Below are 12,935 nucleotides of genomic sequence, written 5' to 3'. Positions count from 1 at the left end.
TTTATATTAAATCAGGAGTTAAGCAAGGTTGTGTTCTATCCCATTTGTATGGATTATTTTGACGGACTTGTCTTAAGGAGTACAAGAAAAGCAATGGGAGACCACGGAATCAAATGGGGATGAAAAGATCTCCTAAACTTAGATTATGCTAATGATTTAAGCATCCTTGATGAAAGTGTGAGGAAAATGAATGATTAGAGGTTTGCGAGTTCAGGGTGATAGAATAGGTTAGACAATTAATGTTAAGAAGACAAAGTCACTAAGGCAAGGAATAAGTGAATATGAAAAAGTGACGTTGGGTAACGAAAAGATGCACCAGATGGGAAGCTTCACTTACCTTGGTAGTATTATTAGTAAAGACTGTGGAAGCAGTGAAGATGTTAAAAGTAGAATAGCCAAGGCACAGGTTTTTTCCCAGCCAAATGAAGTTTGGAAGAATATAATAGGAAGATAAGTATGCAAAACGAGGTTAGATATTAGAAGCTATTGTGATGACAGTGATCAAACATGGCTCTGAAGCATGGGGACTCCGAAAAGCGTATGAAAATTTGCTAGATAGTTTCGAGAGAAATTGCCTACAAATTGTGCTTGGTACCCGACTGACTGACCGTATTTCAAACAGTGGGCTGTGCAAAAATGTGGTTCAATCCCTCCTTTTACGGCCATAGTGAAAAATAGGATGAGATGGCTAGGGCACGTTCTATGGATGAAGGATGACAGATTGCCGAAGATTGTCCTTTCCGGCTAACTGTCTAGGGCTAAACGGAAAGCAGGTCGTCCTCTTTTTGGGTGGAAGAACTTCATAAAGAAAGATTCAAAGGAAATGGAAACTTCCTGGGAGGGTGTAAAAAGGGATGCTTTGACTTGATCGAGATGGGGGGGGGGTGCGTAACTGTATTGGGCCCAGGTGGCTTATTGCTGAGGGGACTTGTTAGTGGTAGCAGTAGTAAAGCTTTAAAACAGGAGGTTTCAAAGCACTTTATCTTGACAAACCTCCCCAGAAGGGCGTTTACTACCATTTTTGCCATAAAAGATCAATTTTCAAATTTATTAGTCAAAGTAATTCTCAGTAAGTAATTCAAATCAAAGTAATTCTTTTTAGTAACTACCCACCTACTGACACAAGATTATCCAAAAATAAAGCTTTCTTTTACAGGTTGTGTTTTAGCCTCAGGGGTTTGGGATTTTAATCCTCGTCAATATAGTTGCCAATTTCGTCGTTAAACATTTCGTTTCAAAGTAGGGGTGACAAACATTTAAATAGTTTAGGAAACAAAGTTAAGTATTTCAAAATTATTTCGGAAGTTAGTTTAGAATGACAGTCGGACTCGCCGAGGTCTTTTTTTTTCAAGAAAAGATATGTAACAAACGACTCAGGGATTTGGAGAATAATTAGATGAATGTTGGGATTTAGCTTCCAGATGGCAAAAAAGGGACTACTGCCTAGAAAGGGTTTTGGCCCAAAGTTATAAATATTTATTAGATTCGAGTAACAGGATTTACGGGTCCGAAATTAATTGAGGCTTGCAAAATTCACATACTACTACTACTACTACTAATAACTCACTGCAACACCAAGCCGCCTGAGGCCAACACAGCTACGCACGCTCCTCCTCCAACCTAATCTATTTAAAGCCTCCCTCTTTACACCCTCCCAGGAAGTTCCCATTTCCTTTAAATCCTTATTTATGACATCCTCCCAACCCAGACAAGGACGACCTGCTTTCCGTGTAGCCCCAGACGGTTGGCCAAAAAGGACAATCTTCGGTAATCTGTCATCCTTCATCCGTAGAACGTGGCCTAGCCATCTCAACCTTTCTTTCATTATAGCCCCAGAAAGCGGGATTGAACCACACTTTTCGTACAACCTACTGTTTGAAATACGGTCAGTCAGCCGGGTACCCAGAACAATCCGTAGGCAATTTCTCTGGAAAACATCTAGTAAATTTTCATCTGCTTTTCGGAGTGTCCATGCTTCAGAGCCATATTTGACCACTGTCATCACTGTAGCTTCCAATATTCTAATCTTGGTTTGTAGGCTTATCTTTCTATTCTTCCAAACTTTTTTTAACTGTGAAAAAACACCCTGAGCTTTAGCTATTCTACTTTTAACATCTTCACTGCTCCCACCATCTTTACTAATAATACTACCAAGGTAACTGAAGCTCCCAACCTGATCAATCTTTTCGTTACCTAAGGTCACCTGCTCATCTTCACTTATTCCTAACCTTAGTGACTTAGTCTTCTTAACATTAATTTTCAAGCCTATTTTAGCACCCTGAACTCGTAAAACCTCTAAAAATTCATTCATTTTGCTCACACTTTCATCTAATATGCTTAAATCATCAGCATAATCTAAGTCCAGGAGCGTTCTTCCTCCCCATTTGATTCCATGGTCTCCAATTGCCTTTCCTGTGCTCCTTAAGACGAAGTCCATCAAAATGATCCATATAAAGGGGGATAGAACACAACCCTGCTTAACTCCTGATTTAATACAAAACCAGTTGCTAACCTCATTTCCTACCTTAACCGCAGCAGTATTATTCTCGTACATAGCGCAAATCACTTTAATGTATTTTTCTGGTATACCATATAACGATAAGACCTTTGTTAACGCTGTTCTATCAACAGAATCGAAAGCTTGCTCATAATCGATAAAACTAAGGACCAAAGGTGTTTGACAACGAAGGGACTTCTCAATTATTAACCTAAGAGTGAAAACATGGTCGACACATCCTCTACCTTTTCTAAAACCGCATTGTTCTTCCCTTAAAACTTTGTCTACAGCATGTCTCAGTCTAAAAAGTATCATATTACTCAGTAATTTGCTACCTACAGAGACCAGACTAATGCCTCGATAATTCCGACATTCACTCTTGTCACCTTTCTTATACAGTGGTTTAATTAAGGTTTTCCTAAAATCATTGGGTACTTCCCCTTTTTCAAAAATCATGTTCATAATCTTCAGTAGCTTATTCCTAACCTCAGAGCCACCATATTTAAGGAACTCATTAATCATACTATCAGCACCTGGGGCCTTATTATTTTTTAATCCTTCTACCACTGTCGCTAATTCTTCCTCACTAAACAAATCTTCCTTCACATCCAAGGTATCACAAACTTTTTCATTTTTATCTATATCTTTTCCTGCAACTGTATCTCGGTTTAGCACATTCTCAAAATGTTCCACCCATCTTTCTTTAACTTTTTCCTTATCACTAATTGTGACCCCATTTCTATCTTTAACTGGGACTAGTCCGGATCGGCTACTCCCTTTCAATTTATTAACATGCCAGTATAATATTTTACTATTATGCCGTCTAGCCGCATCTTCCAGATCCTCAGCAATTTTATCCATCGCCTCCATTTCACATCTCCTTAGTTCATATTTTAATGCTTTCTCCACTTTCTTTACATTCCTTTTGTTTTCATACGACATATCGCTCAGATAATTCTTATACAAACCCCTTCTACTCTCTATTAAACCTAAAGCTTTTTCACTTATATTCCTAGTTGCTGTCTTAGCACTGTTCCCTAGGACACCATCAGCAACTTCACAAATTGTTTTTCTGAAATTATTCCAACCATCTTCCACATTGTCAAATTTTAAACCCTCAAGTTTAGTACTCAACTGTTCCTGGAAATTTTTTTTCAAATTTTCATCCTGAAGTCTACCAACATCATAACTTCCCGGGAGGGAGTTACTCTTCCGAAATTTCAGCTTTAAATTAACCTTAGACACTACTAGATGGTGATCTTTACTTTTAACATCAATAACGGCACTCCTATACACCCTAGTATCTTGTATTGATCCTGCTAGTCTTCTGTTTACAATAACATAATCAATAAGGTTTGCTGTCTTACCATCACGTGAATACCATGTCAACTTATGGGCCATTTTGTGACCAAACACCGTATTGGTTATAACTAGGTTGTTATACCTACAAAATTGCAAAAGCCTATAGCCATTACTGTTTTCTTTTCCTACACCAAAATTACCTAGGCTAGGATACCATCTATCCCTATTTCTACCAGCCTGGGCATTAAAATCTCCTAGCAAAAACACCATATTTCTACCTGGTACCCTGTCTATTTGCTCCTGTAACTGTAAGTAAAATTCATCTGAGTCACTAGTATCTCCATCAGTTGGTTCAATGGGGGCATATACTACTATAACTGATACCCTAAACTTTTTAGTCATAAAATGAGCAATTAGTATTCTATTATTAATACCTTCCCAGCCTAAACAAGACTTAGCAGCTTCCTTATTCATCATGAGCCCTACTCCCTGTCTATGTACCCCATCCTTCCTTCCTGAGTAAACAAATTCTATGTCACCTAATTTCATGCTTCCTACCCCTGGGATATGAGTTTCTGAAACTCCTAATAAATCCAGTTCAAACCGTCTGAATTCGTCAGTCAAAATGTCGATGCGATAGTCATTTTTTAACGTCGTAACATTCCAAGTTCCAATTTTCATGTTCTTTAAATCTTTGAAATTATTTTGGCCTCAAGAAAAGCAGTGATCCCGGATACCAGTGCAGGATGGGGACCAACATATCTTCTCAAGTCTACACCGAAGCGCTTAAGCCGGCTTAGAACCGGACAGCAAGAAGTCCCTGGGACCTCCAGTAAGTTGGAGGCTTTGTGCAATCCTGGGCCCATCTTGGTCACAACATGGTTTTCAGCACTTGGCGATGCTCTTCTATCAACAAGAGTCGAAATCCTGCACAGACAGTCCCAAGCCTATTACCTCCGACTCATTATATATTCATGCCTACAAATATTATGCTACTACGGGGAGGCAGCCCATAGTAGATAAATTAGCTAGGAAGAGGTTTTTCAGCCCGAAAACGCCCATCAAAACAAACCAAGCCCAGAAAATTATCCAATAATCAGAATCCCGTACGAGTGCTGTGTTGTTTACTAGGCTATAATTTCCTCGAGGGGCGCCACTCCTCAAGTGGGAAAAATTGACCGCAAGTTTCCCAGTCTTGCAGGTACCCCGAAAGGGTCGAGGCAGCCCTTTACAGAGGCCGTTGTCCATAAATCTGGATCTTACGCCCTGCCGCAGTTGTCCTCCTATAGAGGATCCTCCCACGATGGTGTTCTGCTTCACCATGCAATTTAACCCATTACTGGGAGAAGGTTTGTAACTCATCTGACGCGTGAACACGGCAGTTGGCCCTGCTGAGTGTACATTTGAGGGGCCTTCTTCCTCCTCCACCTGAAATTATGACCCCCAGGGGAGGGTTTCCCAGTTTCTATTATGGGCCCCACTGGGACAAGGTCCTACTTGGCCTAAGCCTCCTATGGAGCTACTCTACCTATCTATAGGGCTTACATATATACATATATATATATACATATATATATACACATACATACATATATATATACATATATACACATACACATACATACATATACATACACACATACACACACACATACACACATATACACATACATACACATATACTCACTAACGTGCAAATATATACCCTGAATTGGTATAGGCTAGGTCTGTATATGGTGAATATTAATTTCCTTTCTGATGCAAATGCACAATAACTTTGGATTCATGGATGCAATTCTGACTATAGAGATAAGTATTTTTCTTACTTGAAGTGTATGTGCAGAATTAGAAATTCTGCTGGTACTACAAAAGTAGACCTAAGTAGCCAATTTAGCCTGTCTGAAACATCTCACAAGCCAACACCTTATAAAAAACACCTTTGATAATTTCAATGAATAAGAAAACTTATTAGAAATTCTGCTGATACTGCAAAAGTAGACCTAAGTAGCCAATTTAGCCTGTTTGAAACATCTCACAAGCCAACACCCTATAGAAAACACCTTTGAGAATTTAAATGAAGAAGAAAACTTATTAGAGACTCTGCTAATACTGCAAAAGTAGACCTAAGTATCCAATTTAGCCTGTTTGAAACATCTCACAAGCCAACACCCTATAGAAAACACCTTTGACAATTTAAATGAATAAGAAAACTAGTTAAAAACTCTGCTAATACTGCAAAAGTAGACCTAAGTAGCCAATTTAGCCTGTTTGAAGCATCTCACAGGCCGACACCCTATAGAAAAACACCTTTGACAATTTAAATGAATAAGAAAACTAGTTAAAAACTCTGCTAATACTGCAAAAGTAGACCTAAGTATCCAATTTAGCCTGTTTGAAACATCTCACAAGCCAACACCCTATAGAAAACACCTTTGACAATTGAAATGAATAAGAAAACTAGTTAAAAACTCTGCTAATACTGCAAAAGTAGACCTAAGTATCCAATTTAGCCTGTTTGAAACATCTCACAAGCCAACACCCTATAGAAAACACCTTTGACAATTTAAATGAATAAGAAAACTTATTAGAAATTCTGCTGATACTGCAAAAGTAGACCTAAGTAACCAATTTAGCCTGTTTGAAACATCTCACAAGCCAACACCCTATAGAAAACACCTTTGAGAATTTAAATGAAGAAGAAAACTTATTAGAGACTCTGCTAATACTGCAAAAGTAGACCTAAGTACTGCAAAATACTAATGATGAATAAAACATGAATTGAAAGCGACGGAAAAGCTCTGATTATCTGACTAAGCTAAAAACCAACCCTAAGAATATATATTCCTATACAAACTAAAAAAATGGCATGGGAAAGAAATTAAAGACATTTTTAGGCCAATGAGAATGTGCTATTTGCTTCTTTCAGCAAGAAGCATTATCAAGTAGTACTATCAATTAAAAATGTAATTTTGCCTTAAAAAAAAATGTAGTATCTCTTTTGAGATACTACATTATATATATAGATATATATATAGATATATATAGATATATATATATAGATATACATATATATATATAGATATATATATATATATATATATATATATATATATATATATATATATATGGTTTTAACTACGTAAAACTTGCGAATATACAACATTCTTTGCTGTCCCATTGTCTTTGCATATAAATAGATTGTCAGGTTTACCGACTCTTGAACATGCAACATATAATGGTCCATGGGAAAACAATCTGTATTCAGATCTATCATGATTCTAATGATTGCCCTTAAGCTTTGTTGATGGTGATTGCTAATCGACCATTCCCTGTCCCGGTGTCCCGGTCGTCATTTATATCCCCCTGTTTCCCCCGGTGTCCCCGTTGTAGTTGTGTCCCTGTGTCCCGGTCGTCATTTATATTCCCTGTGTCCCGGTCGTCATTTGTATCCCGGTGTCCCGGTCTGTATAAACATTCGTTTTTTAGTTTTGTTTTTCTCCTTTATTTTTTTCCTTTTTAGTTTATTTAGATTTTTAGATTTTTTAGTTTTTTTATTAGTTTTTAGTTTTTTTTTCTTTTTTTTGTAGTTTTTACCTTCTTTTTAGTTTTGTTAGTTTTTTTTTTTACTTATGTCCTGGTCGTCATTTATACTCCCTGTGTCCCGGTGCTTTGTTGATTGCTAATCGAACATTCCTTTTGTCCTGGTCGCTTTCTCTTTGAGTGTCGTCATTTATTTTTTTCTTTTTTAGTTCTTTTAGTTTTTACCTTTTTTATTTTTTTTTTAGTTTTTTAGATGAAAATTTTTTTTAGTTTTTTCCTTTTTTTCTTTTTAGTTTTTTATTGGTTTTTACCTTTATTTTAGCTTATTTTTCAGTTTTTTCCTTTTTTTAGTTTTTTTTTATTTTTTATTTTTTTTAGTTTTTTACCTTTTTTCAGTTTTTTTAGTTTTTTTAGTTTTTTAGCTTTTTTACTTTTTTTATTAGTTTTTAGTTTTTTTTGTAGTTTTTGCCTTTTTTTAGTTTTTTTTAGTTTTTTATTGGTTTTTACCTTTATTTTAGCTTATTTTTCAGTTTTTTCCTTTTTTTTAGTTTTTTTTAGTTTTTAGTTTTTTTAGCTTTTTTTAGTTTTTTTAGTTTTTTAGCTTTTTTATTTTTTTTATTAGTTTTTAGTTTTTTTTGTAGTTTTTGCCTTTTTTTAGTTTTTTTAGTTTTTTAGCTTTTTTATTAGTTTTTAGTTTTTTTTGTAGTTTTTGCCTTTTTTTAGTTTTTTTCTTTTTAGTTTTTTTGTAGTTTTTACCTTCTTTTTAGTTTTGTTAGTTTTTTTTTTTTTACTTATGTCCTGGTCGTCATTTATACTCCCTGTGTCCCGGTGCTTTGTTGATTGCTAATCGAACATTCCTTTTGTCCTGGTCGCTTTCTCTTTGAGTGTCGTCATTTATTTTTTTCTTTTTTAGTTCTTTTAGTTTTTACCTTTTTTAGTTTTTTTTTAGTTTTTTATTGGTTTTTACCTTTATTTTAGCTTATTTTTCAGTTTTTTCCTTTTTTTTAGTTTTTTTTTATTTTTTATTTTTTTTTATTTTTTTACATTTTTTTAGTTTTTTTTAGTTTTTTTTTTTAGTTTTTTAGCTTTTTTACTTTTTTTATTAGTTTTTAGTTTTTTTTGTAGTTTTTGCCTTTTTTTAGTTTTTTCAGTTTTTTTTTAGTTTTTTATTGGTTTTTACCTTTATTTTAGCTTATTTTTCAGTTTTTTCCTTTTTTTTAGTTTTTTTTTTAGTTTTTAGTTTTTTTAGTTTTTTACCTTTTTTTAGTTTTTTTAGTTTTTTAGCTTTTTTATTTTTTTTATTAGTTTTTAGTTTTTTTTTGTAGTTTTTGCCTTTTTTTAGTTTTTTTAGTTTTTTAGCTTTTTTTGTAGCTTTTGCCTTTTTTTAGTTTTTTTAGTTTTTTAGCTTTTTTATTTTTTTTATTAGTTTTTAGTTTTTTTTGTAGTTTTTGCCTTTTTTTAGTTTTTTCAGTTTTCAGTTTTGTCACCTGATCCAGTTTTTTCAGGTGACGTCACCTGATCCATCCACAGATCCACACACAGACAACTTATTTTTATATATATAGATATAGATATATATATATACATATATATATACATATATATATATACATATACATATATATATATATACATATATATATATATACATACATATATTGACTGTGTATGGCTATGCTGTTTGACCTATGTGATTGTATGGATGAGTAGGGTTAAGGCCTCATTCAAGTACTGATCTATATTAATTACTAACGTAGGAAAACAGTCTTCCTTTTCTCCTTCTGTATAGGTCAAACAGCATAACCATACACAATCAACCATAAAGAATAATCCATGGACAGGCAGTCATGTCGTCAATAAGTATAAGTCGTCATTTACCAAACAATAGAAACAATAAAGACAAATAATTCAGAGGCAACAACCCAACACAAGGGCTCATCAGGAGAATACACTTGCCTATAGGGTTTCGCCACATTAAATTCTCTACCCAGCCAAGTGTTGTGGCTACCATAGAATATCCATGGCATCCCCGTGTCAGGTATCACCCCAAAATACATGCCTATGAAAAAAAAACAGCAAATGTAAAACAACCAAGTAACACCAAAACAAGCTTATCCTGTTAATATATCCCTCTTTTTAGCAACAATAGGTAAACTAAATATGAAAAATTTTACCAAATCACAAATGTTAACACATTACAAAAAAAAATGAGTGAACTAAACAATTATAGAATTCATCTTTACCATGTGGCTATTTTTTAAAAAAATACGCTCTATTAGAAACACGATTCAAAATAAATGGCGGTGCCTCATCATTTGTCGAACCTCCGAAATTAGTTGAAAATTTCTTTTAAGTATTTCCAGATAATTCTTTTGATATTTATTTAAAGTCTGTTATAATGAAAACTAAATTGCTGAACTAGAGTCAACCCTCTCATGCTAATTGTGTTGCGGAGCAACACTACTGCTTTCGTAGTTTTTTTTTTTTTTTTTCACCGTGATCAGCGACCTGTAGCTCCGAAGTGGTAAGAGTTAAAAATTTGAGATTTTTCAGAGGGAAGGGAAACGTGAAACAGAGTAAACAAAGTTCCAGAGAAGTTCCTAAAATTTCTAACAGTTTTCCATAAAAAAAAATAAAACCGTTTTTTTTCTTAGAAACTGTGCGTTCGATGTTTGGCGTCAAGTTAAGACGACCCTAGCTTCGGAAATAAACTTGTTAGAAATACAGTTATGCTGAACTCATATAGAACTTTCATTTGTCTCTTCGAGAACCGGAGCACAAAATTCCGTATCTCTTACAGATTTCCCGGAAATAATTCCGGAAAAGTCCATCTCGTTCCGATTTTTTTTGGAATTTTCTCAAATTTTCGATTTTGATGTTTCTTATATTTTTATCGAGTAGTGCTATGAAAAGTATGCAAGAAGAAGTGAAGTGTTCTATATACCAAGTTGCTTCGTTCTCTAAGAAATAATTTCCGAAGTTTCGACGTTCTAGAGGTAACTTCTGTTCTGGACCAGCTAGAATTTTTTTTCCAACGCGGTTCGACAGGTCTCGATCTCCTAACAACTGGAGCTTACAATAGTTTCTCCGAAATAAAATTCCTTCTTTGGGTTTTTCTATTTGGAAGTTTTGTCATGCCCTCGGGGCAATTTAAATTTTTTGGTGAATTTGGTTTGTTTTATATTTTCCTAGTTTAGACCATCAAAAGTTAAGCAGAAAACTATAAGACGTTATTTCCGTATCTCTTTCAGATTTCCCGGAAATAATTCCCGAAATGTGCGTCTCGAAACATAATACTTCGAATTGGCGTCAAGTTAAGACGGCCCTAGTTTCGGAAGTAAACGTTTTAGAGAAAAAGTAATTATGAACTCATATAGAACTTTTATTGATGTTTTCGAGAACTGAAGCATGAAATCCCGTAACTCTTACAGATTTCCCGGAAATAATTCCGGAAAAGTCAATCTCGTTCCGATTTTTTGAAATTTTCTTAAATTTTCGATTTTGATGTCTATTTTATTTTTATCGAGTAGTGCTATGAAAGTTATGCAAGAAGAAGTGAAGTGTTCTTTATACCAAGTTGCTTCGTTCTCTTAGAAATAATTTCCGAAGTTTCGACGTTCTAGAGGTAACTTCGGTTCTGGGCCAGCTAGAATTTTTTTTTTCTCGTTTATTTCTGGACCAGCTAAACATTTTACCAAACTCAGTTTAGTAGGAGCTCGAAATAAAACCATATCAAAGATGCTTCAAGATAACAATCGAAGCCGCATTAGAAAAATGTCCTCTGAAGGACATAATGGAGACTGTTGCTCCGCAACTGTGTCCCGTAGGACACAGTTGCACGTGTTGCTCCGCAACTGTGCCCTAAGGAACAGGGCACAGTTGCTGCAACACTTCCCGTTGCACAGGCAACGGAGGTCTAGTTGACGTTGGGTTCAACCTGTTGGAGGTTCTAACAGGTTCATTCACGGTGGGGGAAGGGGGAAGCAATATATTGACAAATTTGGCAATCTATTTACAACTGATTACCGCCAAAGAAATGAATATGAATGGAAATAAGAGTCCAATTCAAGGCCTACAAGGGCCTCCTGCAATCTGCCTTTGAATTAAAAAAAAGGGAATAGTTGTGGGAAAAGTCAAAGTCATTGTATGTATATATATAACTAATGTAGGAAAACAGTCTTTTTTTCTCCTTTTGTCCTCTTTTATATATATATATATATATATATATATATATATATATATATATATATATATATATATATATATATATATCTTAAATTCTTGCTGGTACTTTGATGCTCCATTTTTAAAGTTGGAACTCTTGCATTTGGGATTTAAGAAATTTCCGAATCGATTATCTTGTTTGGACCTTGTCAAAGATCAGTTTTTTTTTTTTTTTTGAAACGATTGAAACTGAAGTGTATGGTTTGGCATGAATGAAACCAAACAAAGCCACTTTTAAATGAAACCAAAAGGGTAATCAAATATTCTAAGCAGCTGAACAAGGCTCAGATCATTTTTGCAATTCAGTTTCGTCTGAAGAAAGTGACTTTTGCAAATTAATTTAGATCAATAGTCTTTCATATTGCAAAGGTAAATTACTTATTATCCGCTTTGAGAAAGTACTGCCCGCTGAAAATGCTTAGCTACCGATCTACATCTAATTGTTCTATCAAAACTGTGTGTAGCTACTGATAAAAGATTAAATTTGTCTATAATGGACACAATACTTTATTTGATTTTCAACCGTCATTTTTCATAGGCAAGTCTAACTGAATTTCCTTTCGGTAGGGATCTCACATATCTGAGGGGGGGGGGGGGGTTGGAGTAACTATATAGAATTTATATCAACAATACAGATAAAAGGGGCTTTGTGTTGTTTGACAAGTTTCAGGTGAGATATTTTTGAGTCCTTCCAAACTGTGTTTGAAGAGTGTGTTACTCCCTTATTGGAGTAACAGACATGTTACAACATAAAAGGCATAAAAAGCCGTTTTACATATCCTGTAAGCTGTAAAACAACAAAAAAAGAGCCTGAAAAGGTAACGGAAATGTAGTTACGCACCCCTTGGAAGAACAAAGAAGACATTAAAGGTTTAATACGTTTGCTAGTCATAACAATTTTGAATCTGTTGAGGTGAATTATTTTAAGGTATTTGCGCCCCTCTCTGCTCGTTGCGTGTAAAATTTTATCCATGCTGCCCTTTCCCTCCCCATTCTTTGTGTGTGCGTTTGGAAGAAGATATTAAGCTTCCCTGGTTCAATAGTTGGTATAGGCTTTGTAATAATGTTGTAAAAAGAGGTTAGCAAATTTTTGTGTTGTCATCTCCTTGCGAAAAACATCGAATTTGCTTTTGAAAAGACAATTTTTAAAACCAAATTTATAGTTTAGTTTCGCCGACACAAATTTCTCGGGTTTTCATGCTTCATAGCTTAAAAAGTGAAAAATCACCCGTGCAACATGTTTTAAATGTCATTAACGTAAAAAGCGAAATTTTTCTCATCAACAGTTTATGATGCGTTAACTTATGGTTTGGAAGCTTTCTGTATTCTTTTTTATTTGATAAGGTTCAAATTAAAATAATCCTAGAAAAAT

This window comes from Artemia franciscana, chromosome 18 (assembly GCF_032884065.1).
Source record: "Artemia franciscana chromosome 18, ASM3288406v1, whole genome shotgun sequence".
NCBI classification, from domain to species: Eukaryota; Metazoa; Arthropoda; class Branchiopoda; order Anostraca; family Artemiidae; genus Artemia; species Artemia franciscana.
The sequence above is the reverse complement of the archived record's forward strand: the minus strand, read 5'-3'. Positions refer to the sequence as shown.